The 24,407-nt window shown below is 40.7% G+C and overlaps 1 protein-coding gene across 14 annotated transcripts in view; it reads right to left on the bottom strand.

Moving 5' to 3' along the window:
* prdm16 (PR domain containing 16) overlaps positions 1 to 24,407 on the bottom strand; it is a 704,876-nt gene that overhangs the window by 565,154 nt on the left and 115,315 nt on the right. The window contains exon 1 of one of the 14 annotated variants that reach the window (XM_072586255.1): positions 3,332 to 3,352. The exons of the other annotated variants lie outside the window; for them this stretch is intronic. The gene's annotated coding sequence lies outside the window, so the exon portion shown is untranslated. Of the gene's footprint in view, positions 1 to 3,331; positions 3,353 to 24,407 lie in introns of those variants that run through there. 14 annotated transcript variants of the gene reach the window in all.

Genomic DNA, 24,407 nt, shown 5'->3' with positions numbered 1-24,407 from the left:
TGTGTATTTGTAGTTGTAATAGGTTGCATGTGTTTTAAAGTCTTACAATGGATAAAGAAAGGCTCTTTTGGGAAACCATCCCTATAAGGAATCGCACTTTCTGTTGACAGCGAGAAGTGTATAAAGCCTTGGCCTTCATGCTGTAGGGCAAAATTTACATGAAGCTCATTAGTGGCATTGTAACAAGCCTACTGATGATGAAACTTCACTGTGCTTAATGAGAGACGTTGAATATTAAAACAATTGTATATTTAAAGTTTACAGCGAGTGGAAAATTACCTAAGGACAGTGTTAACCTTCACGATCAATGCATAATCAGATAATGGCACCAGCTTTTACAAGGGTTTAAGCAAAGATCAACCACTTAAATTATAATTCAGGGCTAATTACTCCCTGTTAATTGCTCGTGGGTTTCGAACACAATTTCATTATGTTGAACAGCACACTTGACATCAATAGGTCTGGTGGCGTGAGACAAACAGTTGTACGCTAAGCAAACAGCAGATGCTGCTAGTCTCTATACCACTCAAAGCTGCTTCCTAATCTACACACAACAAACAAAATGATTGCCTTTTTTCCCCCAATTTATTTCAACCAGTGGAGGGCATTTAAGAGATACAAGGGGTAGTAGATCTCTTGGCAGAAGTTAACCATTTAATCTGTCGCTCCAATGAAATAATCAGCATTGTGTATAGTACAATCAGTTGTGTATAGAATAATTGTAAGTGGTTGAAGTTAGAGTCTAAAATTCTAATTCACACAATAAAAAATCAAATGAAAAATATTTCAGCACGATAGCGAAGCTTAGATGATTAGTGAGCAACATTGCTCTTTTTGTTTCTTAGGTTTAGGCATGTATCAAGAACGGTTTGTGTGTGGAATGAACTTCCGAACAAAGTGGTGGATGCGGGTACACTTACAAGGTTTAAAAGACATTTGGATAAGTACATGAGTAAGAAATATTTAGCGGGAAATGGACTAAGTGCAGGAAGGTGGGTCTAGTTTAGTTTGGGATGGCTGGTCAGCATGGGCGAGGGGTTAGTTTCTGTGCCGTATGACTCAATAAAGTTCCTTTTGTCTCACACTATGTGAGCCGTAAAGGTTTGAAGTGAAATGCATGTTTGCACACAAACGAGTCTCCATTGGGAGAAGCTACAGCATAATATTGTGGGCAATTGGACAGCATCACATTGCAACTCTTGGGGTTCCCAGCATTAGGTTTAATGCATTCAGGGTAGATAAATGATAATTTAAAAATCTTATGCGCTTTATACCCAAGCCAGGAATGCAAAATGGTGTGAAAAATTAATTTATTTCTTTAACTCTGATCTTAGTTGGATGAGCACAAAAATATTTAAGGTTGCAGAAACACAGCCTTGAAACACTGCTTTGTCAACTATGAGCCCGTGGGAGTCTGATTCGAGGCTCTGTCACTAAATTCCCTTCATGGGATCATTTGTTGGTTCTTACTAGACTAGGATTTTTTCAACATTCCCTTGCCTCATATACACTGTTTTAACCAACCTTAGAGCAACATTAGTTGGGAAAGTCACACTTTGAACACACAGTGCAGATAATTAATGATGTAAGTATCGTGTTGAGGGATTGTTGCCCATTGATGAGAATGTGGGCAAAATCTTATTGACTGGTGGAGCAGGCTTGAAGGGTGAGTGACCACCTTTTATTCCTTGCTCATGTATTTATCTGAGAAGGAGATGTGGGTCCCAGCTACCACAAGAGATGCAGTGGAATGGCTGTGTTGTCTGTTTTTGAGATGACCCATTGTATTCCATATGATTTAGGCACTCAGCTGGCAGGGGAGGGTCTTCCACAGATTCAAGGACCCCGGGATGGTGGGCTTGGCTCCATCCACAGAGAACTGTCATCCAAACAGTGGTCAGGAGGTCTTCTGAATACAGCATAACCACTGGGCAGGCATTGGTTATTGCAGGTCGGAAAACCACCCAAGATCTTAGATTAAGAAGAAACCAGTGTGTGAGGGCTGTAAGTGCGTTATGGGAGAGAGGAGTCAGTAGAAGTGCAGAGTGGGCCTGCTTTCCCAATGCTGGGTCCCCTAATTGGGGCACCAAATGCCATAGGAAAAGTGACCCTCTCATCCTTGCTCATTCCAATCAAACACAACAGGGTTTCTTTATCACCTTCACCACAATGTGAGCACCCCTTCCTGCCATTGGATTAGTATCAGCCACGGTGAGATGAGGTCTTTAAGAGGGAATCAATTGCCAATTTCAGTGCCTTCTATCGGTGGAGGTGTGGAAAAGCTGCTCCTTCTTGTAGGGAGAGAGATGGGCTTTGAAGTATAAGTGAGTAGGAAGGAAGAGGAGGATACTCTCTTCTTGGGGACAGTCCCCAACAGGCAAAGGACACCCTCTGAAAGTTGTAACCTTCTGCCTACCTACTACTTTAAAAATGTAAAAGCACATGTTGCCCACTCTCGCCCAACTATCCACTGCCACTATGTGATGGTGTGGGCAGAGTAGTATTGGGGTCAACTGAGTTATTAACAAGCTAAGTTGACCCTGGATTATTAATTTCCATATGATGGTTTGGACTGATAACTTCAGTACCACCTGCCCCCATTATGGAAGTGAGCTCAGCTGTGGGAAGGAAGAGAGAAGACAAGCCTCCTGACATATTTGACATCCCCCCCACCAACTCACTGAAACGCACACAGTGGAGGCACATCATAGACAGTCCAGTTTCTTCCTATGCTGTTTGCTGTATCCTATTTTAGGAAGCCTTGAAAATTGGGGCAGAAACCGACTGTTTGGCCCCTCAGGCCTGTTTCTCATTTTGTTTTACAATGCTCTCGTGAAGCTCTGTGGGAGATTAACTACAACAAAGGTGCTGCATAAATATAAGTTGTTGTTGTATCCTGAGGATGCACATTAATACAAGCTTTCTGAGTTGAACAAACTACTGCAACTAATTTGTACTTTACCTCACATTTGCAAACTTAGAATAAAAAAAAACCCTGGAATCCTGATGCTGTAAAATAACAGAGCCAAAATGACAATGTTGCTGTAAACTTGTCCTTTCCATCTATCCATGTTTATTAAGACCCACATTTTCCACAAGTCATAATCATCACTTCAAAATGGATGAGGGAGGTCATTTGGCTTAACTTAGTTCATTCATCCATAAAGATCAAGTGACCTTCTCATCATGACATTCAATTATTTTCTGATGATTCCAAGGTTCTCATTCCATTATTGCATTCTCAATTCTGATCACTCTTGTGTGAAAAAAACTTCTTCATATTTATCCTGAACTGACGATTTACTGTATCTCATCATCATGCCCTACTCACAATTTAAAGCTGACTTCTGGATTTAGCTTTCTCCGTAACATTTACTACCTTGTGTCTCACGGTAATCTTTCAAGGCAGAAAAGTTGTCTTTCTGTATTTTTCAGATTTCCAAGTCTCAGCCTGATCCTGTCCAATCCCTTTCTTCAGAATGCAATTCCTCCCTATAAGTCTGTACCAGATAAAATATATCAATCAATCTGCCTCAAGACAGTTGAGAACATAGCAATTGGCATATCCAAATATTTCCGCATGAATTTCTGCCAAGTGAATTTTCTTGTTGCAGATTTGGAAACATGCAGTGAAACATATAGTTTATTAGCTTCATACAATTGAGGCTCAGACTTGGCTGGCATTGAAAGTAAACTAAGCAGACAGTACATGGTTGTTCAATACTTTTACTGTGCTGTTTTTCCTCATGGTTCTACACAAGAAAACAAACATGCAGCTCCGATGCAAGCAGTTTTGGCGTTCTCACTCAGTTTCCCTTGCTGCTGAAGAATAAATGCTATCACAGAGGTGCTGATTGAGAGTTTCTGTCTGTGTGTCTGGATGATAGCACACCAGCTTGTTACTTAAACCTCTGATAGAATTGGAAGCTAATGATAGATGATGGGAAGAAAATATCACAGCATATTTCTTCCAACCACATCAAACCAAAAAGGGGAAAGGCTTCAGAATAATTGGTTAACCCTTTTGTCCTCATCACAACATTTCTGCTGTCTTTCCTGTTAACTTTACAACAATTCAGTCGCAATTTTCTGAATAGGGTGAAAAGCTCACCACTTCAATACAACGAGGGCAGAAGAAACTTAGGAATTCATTTACAAAAGGCTCGTTCACAATTTCCAAATTTGACACAACTTCAAGTTCTTGTGGAAATTGAATACTGGGACGTACTGGCGTGTCAGCAGTCATTATTCTTTGAAGGGGAAGTAAGGAGATTTTTGAGATAGTACAGAGGAGGGAATATAAGTCCTGCAATAAATGGAATATCTTCCAATTTAAAGAATGTAACGTCAATACTGAATATTTCCTATCAAGTAAAGCAGCAGAGTTAAATTCTTCTTAAACTATTTTAAAAGAATGCCTTATTTCAAACATTGTCCACAACAGCATTGAAATGAGGATGCCATTCTGATATCAAATCAGGAATGGTTTTCTGCAAGACCTGAAATGAGATTACTCAAATTCACCTTGTGTAGGATATTTACAGATGGGGTAGACCTTTACTGCAACAGTATCAAATGGATGCAAATCAGGAGTGAAAATATGTAAACTATGCAATCTTCTGTTCTTGGGAGTAAATCTAGAGCTGGTACCTGAAAGCAATAAGTACAAATTTGGGGCTGGAGGGTGTGGGTTTGGAGTGAGAGGAGAAGGATGTGGGGGTGACAGCTTTTTCATGCTGAGGGTGGTGCGCGTGTGGGGTGGTCTGACGGAGGAGGTGGTGGGGGCTGGTGCAATTGCAGCACTTGGGGAGCATCTAGATGGGTATATGAATAGGAAGGATTTGGAGGGATGTGGGCTGAGTGCTGGCAGGTGGGACTAGATTGGGTTGGGATATCTGGTCGGCATGGACGAGTTGGACCAAAGGGTCTGTTTCCATGTTGTACATCTCTATGACTGTAGATTCAGATAAGTGAAAAACCAATTATTTTCCAGAAGCCCATTTTTTCCAATGTTGGTTGAGATTTTCTGTTAGTCAGTAATATAACAATTTAGGTCAGAGTCTATTGAAAATGATGAGATAAAAGCGAATGAGGAAATCCCTTCTGATCATTCAGGTTCTCAATCCGGAAAGAATCAGCATCCCTCTTTAACACAGCATCCAAATGCCTCTTCAGAGAATGCCAAGGTTTGTGCCTGCAATGTCTGCCTTATTCAGACCATGTCATGCATGAGGACCTCTAGCCATTAGTCATGGACTTGCTCTTGATCAGCTTGATCCCTGCTGGAACTCACATGTTACCTGATGAGGGCGGGATCAAGCACATTGGTAACCCAACTCATGATTGAAGAAGCTGCTGGCAAACACTGCTAAGGTTCATTTGAGAAGATGAATCAGATGGATGGGATATTGGAGAGAGACTGAAGCCCAGAGATTGCTTAGTGTTTGAGTCTTTGCTGGAACTTGTTGCTGGTTACCTATGGACCATGGTGTGCAACTTCAGGCTTCCAAACTCCTATAACAAGAAGAGTGTGAAGGGACAGAAGGCTCTTGATTAATAAATGCTGTAAAAAACTTGAAGAGGAACTCTCTCAATAGCAATTTCTCCAAATGGTTAATGTGAGCCCAACCATGAACCTAATACCAATACTGGCATTGGACTTCAGTTTCATTGAAATGTCTCAGTATTTCACTGTCCTTTTCCCTCCTGTCTATTAAAATAATTAAATGAAGCAGAAGATAACTATAATCCCAAACCATTAGTGCATGTTCTGATAGGGTGAGTAAGTCAGAGGCAAATGAGAATGCAAATTCATATTATTTCAGCTAAGCTTCTATCTATATATTGGTGCACATGTTAAACCACCGGAGCAAAATTCCAGGGATGAGGCTTTGAGTAGAAATGTCCCAATTTTGATCTGTCTTCTAAAGGTTGGTGCTTAGGACAATAACGGAATTCATGTCAAAAAGGCTATTTTAAGGAGCAGAATTTACAAGCTGCTTGTTCATGGTAAAAGAAAAGTTCTGCCTCTCCTTCAACAGCAAAATCTACTCATTGTTAACAGCTCATGAGTCTGACTTCTGACAGTAGATCTTGCCCCTAGCCCACGTTAATGGGCAGTGAAAGGATGGATTGTCATGTTGGCAACCTGAGAATCAGATTTGCCTCCTCTTCTTCCAATACATAATGATCGTTTCTTTGTGTCTGCAGGCGCTTGAGATACCTTGACATTGTCTACTCTATAAACTAATAGACTGCGTACCGTAAATGATGATATCTGCTACCAAGTGACATATATTAGTAATTTGCATTCATCTAAACTGTAAATCTGCTCTCTGTCCTGTCTTCATATAATAGTCTTCCCTTCTTCCTTCAGTGGAGTTCCACATCTGTTTCTCTGCATTGGTAACAGTTTTCATTTTTCACTGTTTGCCCTTTGTCCCTGACTTACTTCTCCCCTCCTCTCTGAGGAGTTTACTTCACTTATTCAATGGGTGAGACACTTTGGAACAGAGAGAGCTTGCAAGTACACTCTGACTTTTCCTTGACAGAATCTTTTTGCTTGCTTTTAAAGTGAATTTGTTTGAATGGAAGGTTGGGGGTGGGGGAGAGGGGGCAGAGAGCAGAATTAATAATACGAGCTTTCACTTCATTTTTAACCTTTTCATATTCAAACACTCATGATCTGTAAGCTCTTTGTCAAAAAAAAAGCCTTTGTCAAAACGTGCATTTGGAAATGTGGTGAGGGTAGTAAATGATCTCAGAAAATGGTTTACTTTGACCCAAATATCTGTTAAACAGGTTTTTATCAGTTAGGGACCAGGAGAAGGAAACAGCTACTTAGAATATTCAGTGAAGGAACAGAACCAAGAGTAAAACTGCGTTAAAAATTTGCATGTGCTGTAAAATCACAAAAAGTCGAATCATGGATCTTGCACACAAATTCATCTTAAACAGAGCGTTGAGATAGCCAATGAAGTCCCTCACAATCTGGATTTTCCTATACATTAATGTCAAAAAAAACCACAAACTAAATATCTGAACAATGCATTTATAATTCAATTTGTTGATACTTTATAATGGCATGACTTTCTCTAGTAGAAGGCATTGAAAAATTTGGGAGTTAGCTCAAGAAAAGCTTTGTAATCTTTTTCTGTTGAGCATACTGTCTTCAAACTAATGTAAGACAGTACGCATCTAATGTTGTCAATTACATTAAGCACTTTATTTGTGTTTGTACACTGCTGATAAAAATCTCCTCGGACAAAGTGAGGACTGCAGCTGCTGGAGATCAGAGCCGAGAGTGTGGTTCTGGAAAAGCACAGCAGGTCAGGCAGCATCCAAGGAGCAGGAGAATTAACATTTCACACCGGAGTCAGTCATCATCAGGAATGAGACCTCACTATTCCTGATGAAGGGCTTATGCCCGAAACATCGGCTCTCCTGCTCCTCGGATGCTGCCTGACCTGCTGTGCTTTTCCAGAACCACACTCTCGACTCTGATAAAAATCTTCGAGCATCTGTTTGGCTGAACAGATAGACAGACTGTTAATGGTCATTGAATTTCTCGAGCTCCTCAGTTGAAGAAGCTACTGCACCACTAAATGCCTTATCTGTCAGTTCCACTATGCAGTAGACAGTGTCATCTACCTTCCATAGTTCTCTCTATTGGAATTTCTTGTTCAGTCTCTCATTATCAGGTTAGCTGCTCTCGCCTCCTAATTCTCAACATCCTGCACAGGCATTACCTGTTTGAACACAGTGTAATGGAAGCAGTTGGCAATTGTGGCTTCTGTTACCACCTTCTATGTGTCCTTGATTTTGAACATTGACCTGTTGGGTTGTATTCCAAATTGCAATGAACGGCTTTGATACCCTGAGGAATGAGCTGGCATCAGTAGTTGATTTGTTTAGGCCCCTCATCATTCCTGAGCCTTTGGTTCGAGCTTGGCCATGGTGTTGGGAGGAATAAACATCAGGTTGAAACTTTTGATGCCAACGATGTCAGGGTAAAGGGGGCATGCCCCTTAATGGTGATAAACCTCCTCTTCTTGAGGTGATATATTTTGCCCATTTTTTTGACCAACAGCTCAGAAATGCTGGGGGTCACCCTGGCATTTTGATATTCTCATATTGCATGGGTAGCATTTGACATTTGCAAGCTTCTTAAACTTTGCTATCATAAGAAGTGGCAGCTTTTCAGTGCCATCCATGTTGGTGCAGACTACAGTAATGACATGTTCTCTGCTTTACTTCCCATCATTGCATGTATCATCTTTAAGCATTGAACAGTGATCTGATAAAAGTTGGTAAAACAACTTGGTTTAATCCACACCAAAAATGTCCCTTAGCACCTACTTGTTTGGAGCATGAGCAAGATTATTTTGCAGCCAATCATCTGCTATTGCTGCCATAGCCATCGCTTTGTCATGACAGACTGCCTGGTAGACAATGATGTGCCTCATCTTGAATCAGTCCATTGCTGCAGGTGAACTCCTAGTGAAGGGCTTATGCCTAAAACATCTACTCTCCTGCTCTTCAGATGCTGCCTGATCTGCTGTGCTTCTCCAGCGCCACACTTTTTGACTCCTAGTGTTTCGGCCTCCTCCAGGATTGGACTGGAGATGGAAATATTCTCCATCCAAGTTGCCTTGAAACAGATTAGCAGAGATCCTTCAACATTGGGGTAGGCAGACGTTCACATCTCTTCCTTGCTGTAGGGAATGATGGCTTGTCAAATCATCCCAAAATTTTTACTTTCAGAATAGCTGACAAACGTAACTTTGGAGTCTCCTATTTCTTCATAATGTTCACTTCTCGCTTTGCTCCAGACATTCCCACTTTTTGTATCTTCACTTTGTCTCTAATTGACAACACTTCAGATTTTTTCTTACGGATTTAGTCATCATTGCATGTTTTCCCAGAGAGAGTTCAATGATGATTGATGGCTTGTTTGTGATTTGGTATTTTGGTTTGGCCTAACTCTGGTCTGAGTTGGCATGGTTACACAAAGAGGTTGGCTTATCCAGTGCGACCAATCTGGAATTCAGATTTCGAATTGGGCGTCCTTCTGTCAGATTGCTTATGCTGCCAATTGGAATGACTGACAATTTTGACACAAGCCGAATGTTACTTCATCTGATTTTGATTGATCACGCAACTATATATAACTTTAACATCGTAAAATGTTCCAATGTGCTTCGTAGAAGCTGAGCAACATAAGGAAACAGAAGGAGATGTAACCAACCAATTGATGAGAGAGGAATGGCTTGAATACAAAAGATATGAGCAAGAGTAGACTTTATGGCCTATTAAGTCTGGGCTCTGCCATTCAATACAATCATGGCTTATTTCAGACTTCAACTCCCCTTTTCCAACTGCTCCCCAACTCCCTTGGTTCTGAAAGAGCATCCATTCCCAGCCTTAAATACATTCAACACTCTAAGGTAAAGAATTCTGAGCAAAACAAAAACAGATAGATAAAGAAGCTGACTTTATGGAGGAATTCTGAAATTCAGGGCTTTAATGGCTTTAGTCATGGCTTTGATTTGCAAAGGGATGCAAGAACTGCTTCATCTCATACTGACAGAGGGATGGGTGAATGAGCTCTCAGGTACATACTCACTCATTCTCACTTCTCACCCCAAACAGCTGCCTGAGTCAAACGTGGTGCAGATCAAAACAGAGCATTTTATTTTCACCTTTTATTTCATTCCACTTCCATCCAAACTGAAGTACGTTTTCCAATGACACATTGTAGTGAGACACAGTGTACACAAGAGCAAGTCCTTTTTCCAGTGCAGTCATCCAACATGGTGTATCTCTTTCTGTTATGTCCCTTTTCAAAAAAAACATTAACTAAACTAAACGGCATCATATTGTCAAGGGACATCATTGGGGTGTAAGCAAACCATCCACTTTCCTTTATTTGTGAAACGTTTGAACAGTCAGATCTTCAGATTGCAGCTTCCCTCTTGGGATCGTGCTGTTTAAACACATAGCAGATGGTGCTGTCGAGAAAGAACATTGCAGACGAATAGGCTCACTTACCTCTGCTGCACAAGATTCCCAACCATCACTGTTACCAACTTCAGCTGCTTAAATGTGTCTGGGTGATTGCTAATGCCCCATTAGTGTCAGTCATCAAAAAAAAGCCCAATGAAGGATGGACCCAAGCCTAATCTTTATCAGGTTTATATGTTTTCCATTGACAGATAAGTAAAGCTGCCATTGTATTACCAGACCATAGGGCTACTTTCCCATTGGAGCGAGATGACTGGTGGTGGGTTTAACCTGAGGGTCACCACACCTCAGATGAGGGGAAAACTTGAGAAGGACAGTCTTTCATACTAACTTCAGTATTTACAGAAGCAAACATTACAATTACACACTCCAAGTTCAATCAACTCAGCTTTTGTTTGTTATTATATGAACACAAGTGAATGATGAGTTAGTGGCCAATACCTGAATAAAATTAATTGGCAAATATTGGCCTGTGGTCTCTTACACAAAGCTCCACAGTTTTCTGTACATGTACCCCAATACACACACACACACACACGATGCAATTCTAAATTTTCTGTCAAAGTGTTTTTTTTTTTCATTTTCTTCAACAAGGAAAGTACAAATATAAATATTATCAATCCCCTTTGAATATTTTCTCCTAAAATTCATACAGGCAAATATGTTATTCTCTTACTTGGTCATGGGTTGTAGCCATTGTGGTGATTCAATGACGTAATATTATTGTCACGCGACTATTAAGTCAGTGGCCTACGTAATACTCTAGAATCCTGACATTGAGGGCAGAATTTGAATTCAATAAAAATCAAACAGGCAGGACAGAACCTACTGATTTTCCAGACTACACACTAGATTTCAAGCTCAATATCGGGACAGGAGGATGGTATTTAAAAAGGCAAGCTGTTACACGCATTAATAAAATAGTCATGTCCATATTAAACATCACAGGTCACTCTAAATGAGTCTGTCTGCTCAAAGCAGACAAATATAATCAAAAGCTGAACTTTTCAGAGACCAAAAGTGACTGCTAAGTTGATCCTCAGTCACTTGGAAACTAGGCAAAGCTTACATTACCAGAAAAATCAAATATTCAACAACAAGTTTTCATATATAGCCCCTTTAATGTTATGAAGTGCCCCAATACACTTCCCAACAGAGGCCAAAATGAACCCTCAAATGCTTTTCCCCAGATCAAGCCACAATCTATTTCAAGAGTGAACTTCACCCAAGCAGCACATGAGTAGTTTCTTTGAGGGCATGGGAAATGCAATAGATGTTTGTGTTGTTGGTATTGCATGAGGAAGTGGGACTAGTTTAGTGGCTCACGCTACAGGCAGATGGATACGTGCCTCCAGCACCTTCTCAAAAGTGAATGTCTTAATTGCTGGACTTTGAGAATGCTTAAAACACAATGAAAATTTAGATTATTAGTAGCCTGGAAACATGACCTTTCATTGTGTTACCGTCAGACTCCATCAATGTAATGCAAAAATTGCATCCTACTATAAACACCAAGAACCAGGCAGGAATCTGGACTTGGGGAAAACCTAAGAATAATCTAAATTGTTTACTCCAAACAAAAAGAATTAATGGTAACCATTTGTCACAAATCAGAAAATTGAGCATACTTCACTTGGCTCTAAATGATAACTCAACTTTGCTTGTACTGGTCCCAGGATGTTCAATATCTTACCAGCATGGAGGAGTGTTGTAATCTCGGATGCAGTGAGAAGATAGAAGAAAGTACTTAAGATAAACAAAGAAAACCGAAAGCAAGGAATGCTCCATCTTAAATCATCCATCTACTAAAAGGAACCCCTAAACGCCCTCCATTGCACCACTTGTAAACAGGTGAAGAGAGGTGAATCAGCTGTTGGTTAACAACAAATCTATACATCTTAGTTTTGAAATTTACAACTGATCTACATCAACTGCCACTTGTAGAAGACAGTTTCAAGCATCTAAAATTCTTTGCAAAGTGGAACCATTCTCTAATTTGGATTTTAGGAGAGCTGTATGGAATTTATATCCTATGCTCCCTCACCTACATTCCCCAAGCCTCAGGATTAATTTTATCCTTGCTTACCCTCACAGTTCCACTTATGATCTTGGATCGCCAGTACTATCTTGGATCAAACCACCTATAAAATTCCGGGCAGTGCAGCCCTCATTTCTATAAACCTCCTCTAATTTAACTTTTATGGATCAGGCAGGATTCTGGTTAATCTGCATTGTACTCCAGCAAAGGACACAATATCCATATTGAGGCATGGTGCCTGAAACATGTTCCACAGTTTTCCAGATGTAGGCAAACCACGAGTTGAGTTTCTCTTGCTACAGCCAACATGCACCCCTTCATATCCTAGACTTCTACATATAAACGTCATCATTCCATCAGCCTTTTTTAAAATTTTGTACACATGACCATGATATTTTAATAATTGGAGTTCAAGAACTCCCTTCGTCTGTTTGGAACTCAATTTTCAACATTAAAAATTATTTCTGTTCTGTGCTTTGGGGCTCGAAACTGGATAAGTTCACATTAACTCCATTGAAATCTATTTGCCACAGTTTTGCCCATCGACTTGATTGATCAACACATCTATGTAACTTTACACTGCTTACAATGAAATACCTCTTTTATTTCATAAGCAACCTTAGATATATGACTTTATAAAACATCATTTAAAACAGTAATAAATATGGTGAATATTCGAGGTTCTAACAAGACCCTTGCGTAACACCATTAAGGTACCTACAGGTGCTACAGATACTACAGGATCTCAGGAATAAATTAGAAAAATACAGTCCTTCAAGCAGACCTTGCTGGGACTCGCCTCCAAACCGCACCAACATTGCCTCCAGTCCGTGGCAAGATGACACTGGAAGTGGTGACTTTGGAAACTTTTTGCCACATCTATGTGTTTGAGTACATTGATAATAAACCTAATGCTAATTCTCATTCTAGTTAACTTCTATCAATTAGGATACCTATCCATTATCTTTATTTTCTGTCTCCTTCAATTTCCTAACCAGGCAAATAATTTGCCTACAATTCTATGAGCTTCAACTTTAGCTTCAACTTCAACATTCACTGAATTTCATACAAGTAGTAACAGAAGACATCCCCCCCCCATTTTATACTTTAAGTTAGCCTTTAAAAATATTGATCAAGTTTGTCAGATGTCATCCATCTTTTACAAATTCATATTGGGTCTCCCTGTTTAACTGAAAATTTTCAAGGTATCCAGTCACTCTATCCTTAATTATATACTCTAGTAATTTCCTGACTCTTAATTTCCTTCTCTCACAATTCCTAAATAATGAAGTGACATGTACAATTTCCAAACACATGCAAGTGAGTACAGCTGATCAAATGGTTTGTGGAACATATGGATTCCTCAGCTGTCAAGAAACCATAATATAAACCCAACTGCATAATAGTTAAATAATTTTCTGATTTATTCTTGATGGGGAAGTAGTGATTTTCTGAAGATTAATGATTGAGTCCTCATTCACTCAGACTTTGCTGGATCTGCGGATATCATGGTCTGGACTGTAAAACGCACCGTTTCATTGTTCCCATGTTTGTATCTATTGGCATTTCAGCTTGCCAGGATATGAATTGAGTGTTGAACAGTTTGTATGCTGACACTTTACAATTTGATATCTGAGTCAAAGGGCATCGGTTGAAATCAAGATAGCAAGATAAATGCAGATGAGGGAACACAAGGGGTGAATCTAATTTGGATGTCAAGAATTAAAACCCCTTGTATTTACCACCTCTTCCTTTCTCATTCTGTCATCTAGCTTTATTAAAATGAATCTCAAGTTTCAAGTGACCAAGAAGACTCTTCCTGGTTTTCTGAAGAAATGTCAATGGGCTCAAAATATTAACTCTGCTTTCTTTCCACAGATGCTGCTTGACCTGCTGAGTTTCTCCAGCAATTGTTAATTGTTTATTTTATTTTAGACTTACCCAGGTGTTGCTCACTGTTTGCAAGGAGTCCTTCCTGGCATTAATCCAAACTTGTTCTTTAATTAGTTTTAGCCAGTATCTTCTAAGGGCTTGCTTATTTTTTAAGGGATCCTCTTAACCACCTCCTTCCATGGCTAAGGAGCCTCGTGTCTTTCTTGTAACCCGATTCTTCAGTTTTGGTTTCAGCTGTGTGGCATTTTCTGCCTGACCTCTGCTGCTTTCTTATGTGAGATGGTGTCAAATCTAACCACATCTCAAGATGCAGTCTGGCCAAGAAACTATGAACTAGTCAATACCCAAAATCCCTATGGGCAGAAAAATCCGATACAATCTCCTAATCAGTGGTAAGGATAGTCCGTCCTTTCAAATTTTCTGCTTTTATAATTTGTCACACTACAGTTAGCTTCAGTATTTCTGTATTAGAGAGAGTGGTAAATACATCCAGAGCTCCCACTAGTCCTCCTGCTATATGAATGTGTGTGTTCATATGTTATAGATATGAGTGCTGTATGTAGATTGTGTGGAGTTGCTTGAGGTCAGGATTGAGCTTGGCTATGATGTCCCCTAACAGGTTAAACTGTCTATGTTCACCTGAAAAGCAAAAATGGTTGGCAGAAGCACTGGGGGATCACATCCTGGCCAACGCCTCAAGCACACGGTGGTAGATTTGTCGAAAAAAAGTAAATAAATATCAACTTTCAAACAAAAATAAATCCCGAAACATTAGTAATCTTATCACAATCAGCAGGAAATGATCCCCAAAACAAATGGAAGATCTTTTCATTTAATGGGACAGTTTATTTTTTAGTTGATCTTTCTAGGATTTAAAAGGATATTCATAAGACAGACTCAACTTCCCATCTCCTGTGATTCTTGGCTAAAGCTACAGCCTTATAAATTCTTTGTGGAAGGGAGTGCATTTATAGAATAATCTTTAACAGGCTGTTAAGTACCAGTCAGAAGAGCCAAAACTATGTTATCAATGTATTCCATATATATTTCACTTTGCTCAAAAGCAGCCAATGTCTCTGGATGATAATACAATTTTTACATGATTTATGAAAATGTTAAATCTTCACCCCCATCCTCACTACCACACTTGTGCACACTCTTGAAGGTGCCAACTTGTTCTGGAATCCATGGTCATTTTGTCTTGCAGCATCTCACCAGATTGGTAATTCTTCATGCTTGGTAGTAACTATGGGGTTTGAGTAGTTTGACCAGGGTGAAAAGAAGCTTCAGAATTAAACCTGATGCAGTTCTTGTCCTATTTTGTTTGCCACCTCTCCCATAATTCCTCGTCAAACAGTGACTCACAATTGGAGCACAGACCCTGCTATTCTGGTATTTAGACATAAGCCTGACCAGGCTGTAAATTCACAAACATTTTTTCTTGACTTCTTATGCTGGAATGAAAGTTAGAGAATCCTATTGAAGTATCTCCCATGGAATTCACAGCAATACAAAAAGGTCTTTATTAAAACCAATTTGGCCTGGATTAGGCTCTCAACGATCAATTATAGAGGATTTCCACTATTGCCCTGAATGCAGGATAACTCCTCCTCTTCCATTGCAGTTTTTTGTTTGCCAGAGAGGGAGAGACAGAGGAAACCTGCATATTTCACAGGCAAGTGGTCTGTGAAGAGAGTAGAAATAGAGGAATGAGGGAAGAAGAGAGATAACTGAACAAAGCAGAAAAAAAGAAAGAACACATTAAGGATACTTTAATTTGAATAATGTATGAAACTTAAAAATTTTCATCGAGTCAATGTCTTAAAGTCAATGCTTTGGATCCATGGCTGTGCCTCTATTCCAATGCATCACTCACGTTAACAACCCTGCTATCACACCACCCACACATTCTACCCCACAACCCCCATGTCTTCTTATCTCTGAACGATTATGGAGTGATCCTCAATTAATTATGTATTTCGACTGAGCATTGTTTTCTGTCATCTTTAATAGACTGTTGTTATAAGGAGACAAAATAAGTGCTGTCGGATTGTTAGTCCACAACAACAATGCTTACGATTCATTTGGGGATCTGACAGTAATTATAATCCTGGGGGACCATGCCAACTCATGCAAGTTAATTAATTCTGCAAAATTCACAGGGCCAGAGCTGAGTCGTGTGCATTTCTGGCTAAGTCTCAATTTCATTGGGGTTTCATGGAGGTTTTCTCTCCTTGAAGCCTCGCGACTTTTCTAGTGCTTTTATCCCAAATTCATCTCAGTAACTCCCTACCTTGCCTCAATGGTACACTCACATCCGACACTAGCCCGATTCTAATGCCCATTGTATCAAGGAGAACTTGCTGTTTCTTTTCATTCATTCATGGGATTGTGGGCATTGCTGAGCAGGCCAGCATTTATTGCCTAAAGGGCAGCTAAGACTTGACCATATTGCTGAGTCTGGAGTCACATGTATTCCAGACCAGGGAAGAAAGGCAATTTGCTACCCTCGAGGACATTAGTGAACCAGATGGGCTTTTCCCCTGACATTCAACACCAGTTTCATGATTCTCATTATGGCTCAGAATGCCAGCTTTTTAATTGATTCTAAATTCCACTATCTGCCATGACGGGATTAGAACCCAGGTCCCCACATTATCATCAGGGTCTCATTGTAATAATACCTTTACGTTATTATCTCCTCTAAACTGGACCTTAATGAATATCTCATAATAGATGGGTATCCCAGTGCCACAATTAAAAAGCCTGATGTACCACAGATGGGCTCTGTAACTCTGGAGATGCCCTGCCAGGTCATGGCACATTAGGGGAACAGTCACCTGGACATCTTGGTGGAGGTGGTGGTGAGGAGGAAGAATGTCTTCCATCTCCACGAGGCAGCTACACCTTCAGATCCTGTCAGCCTGGTCTGAGATTGCCTCCTGAGTCAAACTCAACCTCAAACTCTTGAGGAATGCCCAACCGTGAAGGGAAGAGGTCAATGATCTTCTCCACTTGGCCAGGGGAGCCACTATCATCTCTCTGATACCGTACCTCCATTCCAGCAAGGCTCATGCTGTACCACTCTCACTATTACACACACGTCTTTGCTCACTCGCTCTCAGCCAACCCAAACCCCCTCCCTCCTAACATGAATGGTCTCTGTGCTGTCTGACCACTCACTCAGGATACTTCACTACCTTTCCCAAAAACACTGATGGCTGTGCCACTCATTTTCATCTCACCTAATCCCTCCCTTTCCCCGTCAGGCCAGCAAGAAAGAGTCAGGCAGAAAGAGCCAAGATGGATGATTGGCAGCCCTTATGAGGAGACGATCCTGACGCTGACAGCTTGAACGTCCAGCTGACCATGTCAAAGCCATTGCACTGATATTAAGTCTCTCCTTAATTTTCTATGCCAGAGAACCCTAACTTAAGGCTGCGTCCCAGTCCATTCCAAAGGGAAATCTATACAGTGCTATCCCTCACTTCAACTATGCTGATATGGTTAATGAGGAATCTGTAACAATTCTGAATTAAAATAGAACATGGTGAAAGACGTTAAAGATATGATTAGGTAGAAAACAGAAAGGTCATTTTCAAGCATATAAACTTTTCACTGTGTAATGTGGATTGATTAAAAACATTAAATGCAAGGTACTATAAATATTGCAAATGCATCTTTTATTTTTGAAAGGAAGATGATAAAGTTCATAAAGATAAAGAATCTGTAATTATAAAGATAATCAGGCTCTTAGCATGGAATCTGACCCGTCAGGAGTGCTATTTATAAGTGCGGATCTAGAGATCAATGTCCGAGGATTATTTGGCCAAGGTACTTGGCCATATGATTAATTATGTTTATGTGCCCAGCTAATCTTTGGGCCTAAGTTCTTGATAACTCTGCTTTGAGTGGGTGAAGTTTTAAGTGGAAAGTGCATTGAAAATGTTAAAGCAAGTGTAATCCGCAGCTAGATTCAACAGAAAATGATGCATCAAAATACAGTTATTGGAGTAATAAAATCTCTAACAGTTATCCATGCAGAGATAAAGAGCTACCGACGTAATGTGATCATTGAAATTGCACAAGACAAGTCAAGATTATAATCGAAATGCCAGTTACAAAATATAGTTACCCAGTGTAGCAATGAAATTAAGGGACTGAATGCTCACAACAAAAATAGACAAAGGGGAGGTCACTTGAGTCATCAACATCAATGTTCACGCAATATGTTCATTTATTGCCCATCCCCAATTGCCCAGAGGGCAGTTAAGAGTCAGCCGCATTGCTGTGGGTCTGGAGTCAAATGTAGATCAGACCAGGTGAGGATGGCAAATGTAAGGAGTTTTCTCATCTATTTCCTGTCATTGCATATGATGCATTGTCTCTTGTGCACCACATGAATGTCCTGTGCTTAATGCTCACCCATCTATCTGAGTGTAGTGGAGAAGGCTGTGTTTTCTAATGGAGAAAAATCCAGCATACCATAATATAGTGAGCTTTTTTTTACCAGGAAGTGCAATTAATTTCAACTTGTAATTGGAGCTATAAATATCTCAATCTTTACACTGCTAGTATTTTCAGCAAATTTCAATTTCTCTGATTAGGCTCCTTTACTGTGATTCAGAAGAGTATTTTAATATCACAATAACATATCTGTTCAGATTTCAAAATAAATCATTACTACCGTAAAACTATGACCTTACAGAGGTTTATAAAATCATGAGAGGCATAGGTAAGTAGAGAAAGTCTTTTCCCTGGGGTGAGGGAGTGCAGAACGAGAGGGCATAGGTTTAGGGTGAGAGGGGAAAGATATAAAAGAGATCGAAGGGGCAATTTTTCACTCAGAGGGTGGTACATGTATGGAATGAGCTGCCAAAGCAAGTGATGGAGGCTGGTACAATTGCAACATTTAAAAGGCATCTGGATGGGTATATGAATAGGAAAGGTTTGGAGGGAATGGGCCAGGTGCTAGCAGGTGGGACTAGATAGGGTTGGGATATCTGGTCGGCACGGACGAGTTGGACTGACGGGTCTGTTTCCATGCTGTACATCTCTATGACTCGATGACTCTATCACAAATGTTTGACTTTAGCTCATTCTGACTTCCGTAGATTTCTCCAACTCGTTCCTCCAATTTCTCTCCTCATATTTTTGACTGTTAGCTTTTAGGACTGCTATCTCAACCTTTTATATCTTTGATGTGATGGTGCTGGTATTGGACTGGGGTGGGCAAGGTCAGAAGTCACATGACACCAGGTCATCATCCAACAGGTTTACGTGAAATCCAAGCTCTTGGAGCACTGCCCCTTCGACATTCCGCGTGACAAAGCAGCAGCGCACTGAAAGTTTGTGATTTCAAATAAACCTGTTGGACTATAACCTGGCCTTGCCATGTGACTTCTGGAGTTTTATATCTTTGGTAGACTTAAATCTAAGTAAAAATACTTTACTCGCTTGGTTTCAGTGCCTCCCAGGTGCCACTGGCCTTTCTGAAGTTGGAGCCTATGGCCTCAAGGTCATTGAGGGACATTGGGTTGGATGTTGCTGAGAATGTTGTCAATGTGATGTTACATTCAACTCCTGACCAGGTGCCCCAAAATGGTCATGGCAGGATACCAATCTGTCAGGAAGAAAGGGGGTCAAAGAAGAAGGCACTTCCAGAATGCTCCTCCAATGAAGCAAAGAAGAGAATTTCGGGACCAAGGAGGCCCCTTCGAAATGTCAAGATGGCAGACCCACCAGATGAGGTAGGCTGCTGCTGATGGAGTTGAAAGAAGACAGCGAGAGGTCACCCCGAAGAATGTGAGACATCTGTGTGGATGGCCTGCCATTTATTAGGGTTTGGAATGGCATGGGATGTAGGTCACTTTGCTGATCCACCAGAGTTTGGTCTCAAGAGAACAAGCTCAGGACAATCCTGGTAGTATCACCATTTGCTGCCCTAAGTGTTACTATGTTTTATTTTTCTGAAATGTTGCATAAATGTTTGCTTATTTGGAGTATTTTCATTATATCAGAGATAGTAAACTATAAAAACATGGTCAGAATCACAGCCAAGTATTCTCAGACATGGTCCTACGACATTAAGATTAATTGTACCTATCATATTCCTAGCCCAGTGCAGAGATCAGTTAATTCCATGCAGATCAGATTCTTTTGAATCTAGTTATTTTCTGACTGCGTGCTTCAGTGTGTGTTACCTTTATCCATAAGGCAAGCTATCCATCAAGGGTTAAAACAACCCTAACTCCCAGTCACCTATGGAAATGGCCAACCACAGCCCATGGCCTGTATGCAGAAGGGAATTGTCTGTTGCAGCCTGCAGTGAGTGGAATAATGTCAAGAGCAAATGGGAAATGTATCAGCACAGAAATACTGAACAGAGTCCATTTCCAGTATTTCCATTTCACTCAAATATTCATTCCCCTAATACGAAGCTCCCATCTCAGCTGGCCAGACTTGGCGCAGGAATCAAATTGATGATACAATTCCTCTCACGGTCCAAGAAAGCAAGCTTTCATGGTTAATTTGCATGTATGAGGTTTTGCCAAACTGTGGAGATATACTGCTGCCAAACTCAAACTCAAAGCTGTCTGAACAGAAATGTCAAACTCAAAATAAACAATCCTCCTGTTTATCTCCAGACTGTCACTTCCTTGTATGTTATCAATGAGGCCCCTTCTCTTTTTAACCTCCAATTCATGTCTCTTACTCACCACTTTCAATCCAGCCACACCCTCCAAACATGCATTGTCCTCCTTGCCTTTGCTAAGGGGCTGGGACGGCTAACAAATTTAATAGAGTTGCCTAAATATAGTGGGTGACTTGAAGCTATAAGTCACTACATGAACAAGGAGTGAGAGTAGCATGCTTTCTAATCACTTATAACAACATAATGATATATAACAATCTAATAGAGTCATGTCTGATCTGATTGTAACCACAAACCTACATTTCTCCCTACCTCTGATACATTTCTGCCCCCTTGCTTCCCAATAATTTACCCACCTCTGCCTTAAAAATATTCAAAGACTCTGCTTCCATCGTCCTTTTCAGGAAGAGTGTTCCAAAGACTGGTGATCCTACGTGAGCAAAAATCTTTGTCTCATCTCAATTTTCACAGGTTTTTTACAGGACAGAAGGAAGCCATTTGGTCTATATCTCGCTTTGTGCTTTCCTCTTGTCTCCTCCCTCTCACATTGATTATGAAGCTAGATTAAAGAAATTCGAGAAGAGAAGGCTGAGAGGAGATCTGATTGACGTTTTCAAACTCATGAGAGGTCTGGACAGAGTAAATAGGGAGAAAATGTCTCCACTTGTAAAAGGATCAAGAACGAGAGGGTCAGATTTCCTCTCAGTCTTCCCTTCTTCAAGTTCTTTAATCTATAAATTACATCTCTTATCCCTGGACCCATTCTTGGAAACCTTTCCTACTCTCTGCAATATCTTCACTTCACACACAATGGTAAGATTTTGAGAAAGGCGGTCGAACAGAAGAACCTGAGATTGTACGTCCATAGAACACTAACGGTACCAGACCAGTTGAAAAGGTGGTTAAGAAAGCAAATGGGACTCTCTCATATATTGGGCAATTCTGAGTGTATTAAAAAGCAGGATATGGTGGAATTGTGCAAAAACATTATTAAGGCCACAAATAGAATAGGAATATAAATCTCAGAGTCGGGCCACCTGGACTGTTGAGCTTGATCCATAATTGAGTAAGATTATAATCGGTCTGATTATGCATTCAGCTCCATTTTCCTGTTTTTGCACCTCTTGACGCCCTTGTCTCTCAAATATCTACCTAACTCAGCCTTGAATAAGTTAAAGACCCAGCCTCTGATACTTTTTGAGAAGAGATCTCCATATTGAAAGGAGAAAAATTTGTTTTCTCTTCTATCCCTAACAGCAGACCTCCCTTTCCATGTCTTATCGTTACAATCTCCCCCACAAGAGGAAACATCCTCTTGGCATTAATCCAATCTAGTTCTCTCAAGATACTTTTGGTTTCAAGAAGATCATCTCTTATTCCTCCAAACTCTAGTGAACACAGATTAAACCTGTTTAACCATTTGGCACATAACAAGTCCCTCATCCCAGGAAGGAGTCAAGTGAGCCTTCTCTGAACTGTCTCTAAAGCAACCAACTAGTTTTAAATGAGCAAACCCTGATTTTTGAACAATGACCTCTAATTCTAATTCTTTAAGATGATGTATCTTCTCCATATTTGCTTGTCAGGAGCCCCAAGAATCTTATATGTTTCAATAATGTCACCTCTTACATCCCTCCTTAATTAAGATGATCACTAGGCTGTAGTGTCCTTCTTATACACCTCCATTATCTCCTGATCTATAATTTGACCTGGGATGAGGCAACTCTTTGGGAGTTGATAGACAACTCCTACCTATGACTTCTTTTTCTTGTTATTTCTTATTTCCACACCAATGGATTTCAGGTCATAATCTATTACACCCATATCACTGCTCACCACCACACTCATGGTATGTTTTATTAACAAAGCTACCCCACCTCCTTCTGCATTTTTCCCAATGTCAAATACATTTGAGTATTGAGTTCCCAGTCTTAGTCACCCTGAAACCATGTCTCAGCTTCCAAGTTATACCAATTTGTTTCTATTTGCACCGTCAGCTTACCTGTCTTGATACAAATGCTGTGTGCATCCAAAGAGCCTTCACCTTTGACTTTTATCATTATTACTTATTCTGATTCTAATTTTCTGCTGATTCTTTAGTTATATTTTCTGCTCCTTCCTGTCACACTATGAGTATTGCTCCATGCTGCACAATCTTGAAGCTGTCCTCTGTCATTTTTCAATCTATCTCTCTCTCTCTCTCACACACACACACACAAAAAATTTCTCACACACCAATAGTTTGAACCACACATTAACCTCTCTAATATTATTTACCATATTTCAGTTTACACATGACTCAGGTAGTTATCATGAGATTCTGCTTTATAAATTAACCCTGAAGTGCTCATAATTGCTTAGCCTTGTTGGTGGGTGGCACAGTAGCACAGTGGTTAGCACTGTTGCCTCACAGCGCCAGAGAACCGGGTTCAATTCCCGCCTCAGGCGACTGACTGTGTAGAGTTTGCACATTCTCCCCGTTTCTGCGTGGGTTTCCGCCGGGTGCTCCGGTTTCATAGAACATAGAACAATCCATCACAGAACAGGCCCTCCTCCCACAATCCAAAAAATGTGCAGGTTAGATGAATTGGCCATGCTAAATTGTCCGTAGTGTTAGGTGAAGGGGTAAATGTAAGGGAATGGGTCTGGGTGGGTTACGCTTTGGCGGGTTGGTGTGGACTTGTTGGACTGAAGGGCCTGTTTCCACACTGTAAGTAATCTAATCTAATTGTCCTACCCAAGTCAATGGTACCTACACAGAACACATCAACTGGATCCTTCGCCCCTAATTCCAAGGCCAGAAGAGATGCACTTAAACTTGCCAGTAGGTAGGCAACTGCAGCCTCTGGACCCTCTTTCCTTGCTGCAGTATCTATTCCCCTAACAATGCTATCCTCTAATATGATTACATTTCTCTTTTCTCTTCCCACTTGAATGGCACTCTGTACCATGGTACTTTGGGTCAGAGTGGTGCTGGTAAAGCACAGCAGTTCAGGCAGCATCCGAGGAGCAGGAAAATTGACGTTTTGGGCAAAAGCACTTCATCAGGAATAGAGGCAGGAAGCCTCCAGGGTGGAGAGATAAAGCTTCCTGCCTCTATTCCTGATGAAGGGCTTTTGCCCAAAACGTCAATTTTCCTGCTCCTCGGATGCTGCCTGAAGCTGCTGTGCTTTTCTAGCACCACTCTGATTTAAACTCTGGTTTCCAGCATCTGCAGTCCTCACTTTTGCCCACCATGGTACTTTGGTCAGTCCACTCATCCACATTACAGTCTGTGCCCTCAACTACTCTGGGAACAAGAATCTTGTACCTGCTGGAGACTCCTCCAAAGCTAAGTTCTGGATCCCAATACCTGCCTCATATCCGCCTGCCACCAACTACAGATTCAGTTTTGATGCAATTAATCTAAAGATGTGGCTGCCTCTGGAAACACAAATTCCTTCCCCTCTCCGTTCAAATTGTCCAAGTGTCTAAGCCTGGATTCCAGCTCATCAACTCTGAGCCAGGTTTCCTTGAGTATCGAACACTTGCTGCAGTGTCGTCACTGTGGATTGCACCAGCCCCTACTCACCTCAGCTGCAATACATCACCAATCCAACCATCCCTATTGTATTCAAATACAAGAGAACATTGGGCACCTCTGCCTCCAAGAATTGGATAGTGAAGAATAATGAACTGGTAAGACGCATGGAAATTCAAAATTTTGGCAACGGCTTGAAGAGATGTTCATTAAATGACATGAAGGCTTCCTTTCAGGGTTATATGAACTGTGGAAACTAGCTGGTGGAAATGGAAAGA

The sequence above is a fragment of the Chiloscyllium punctatum genome, chromosome 16 (genome assembly GCF_047496795.1).
Source record: "Chiloscyllium punctatum isolate Juve2018m chromosome 16, sChiPun1.3, whole genome shotgun sequence".
In the NCBI taxonomy this organism is placed as follows: Eukaryota; Metazoa; Chordata; class Chondrichthyes; order Orectolobiformes; family Hemiscylliidae; genus Chiloscyllium; species Chiloscyllium punctatum.
Note: the sequence above shows the minus strand (reverse complement) of the source record. Positions and strands in the feature narration are given on the sequence as shown.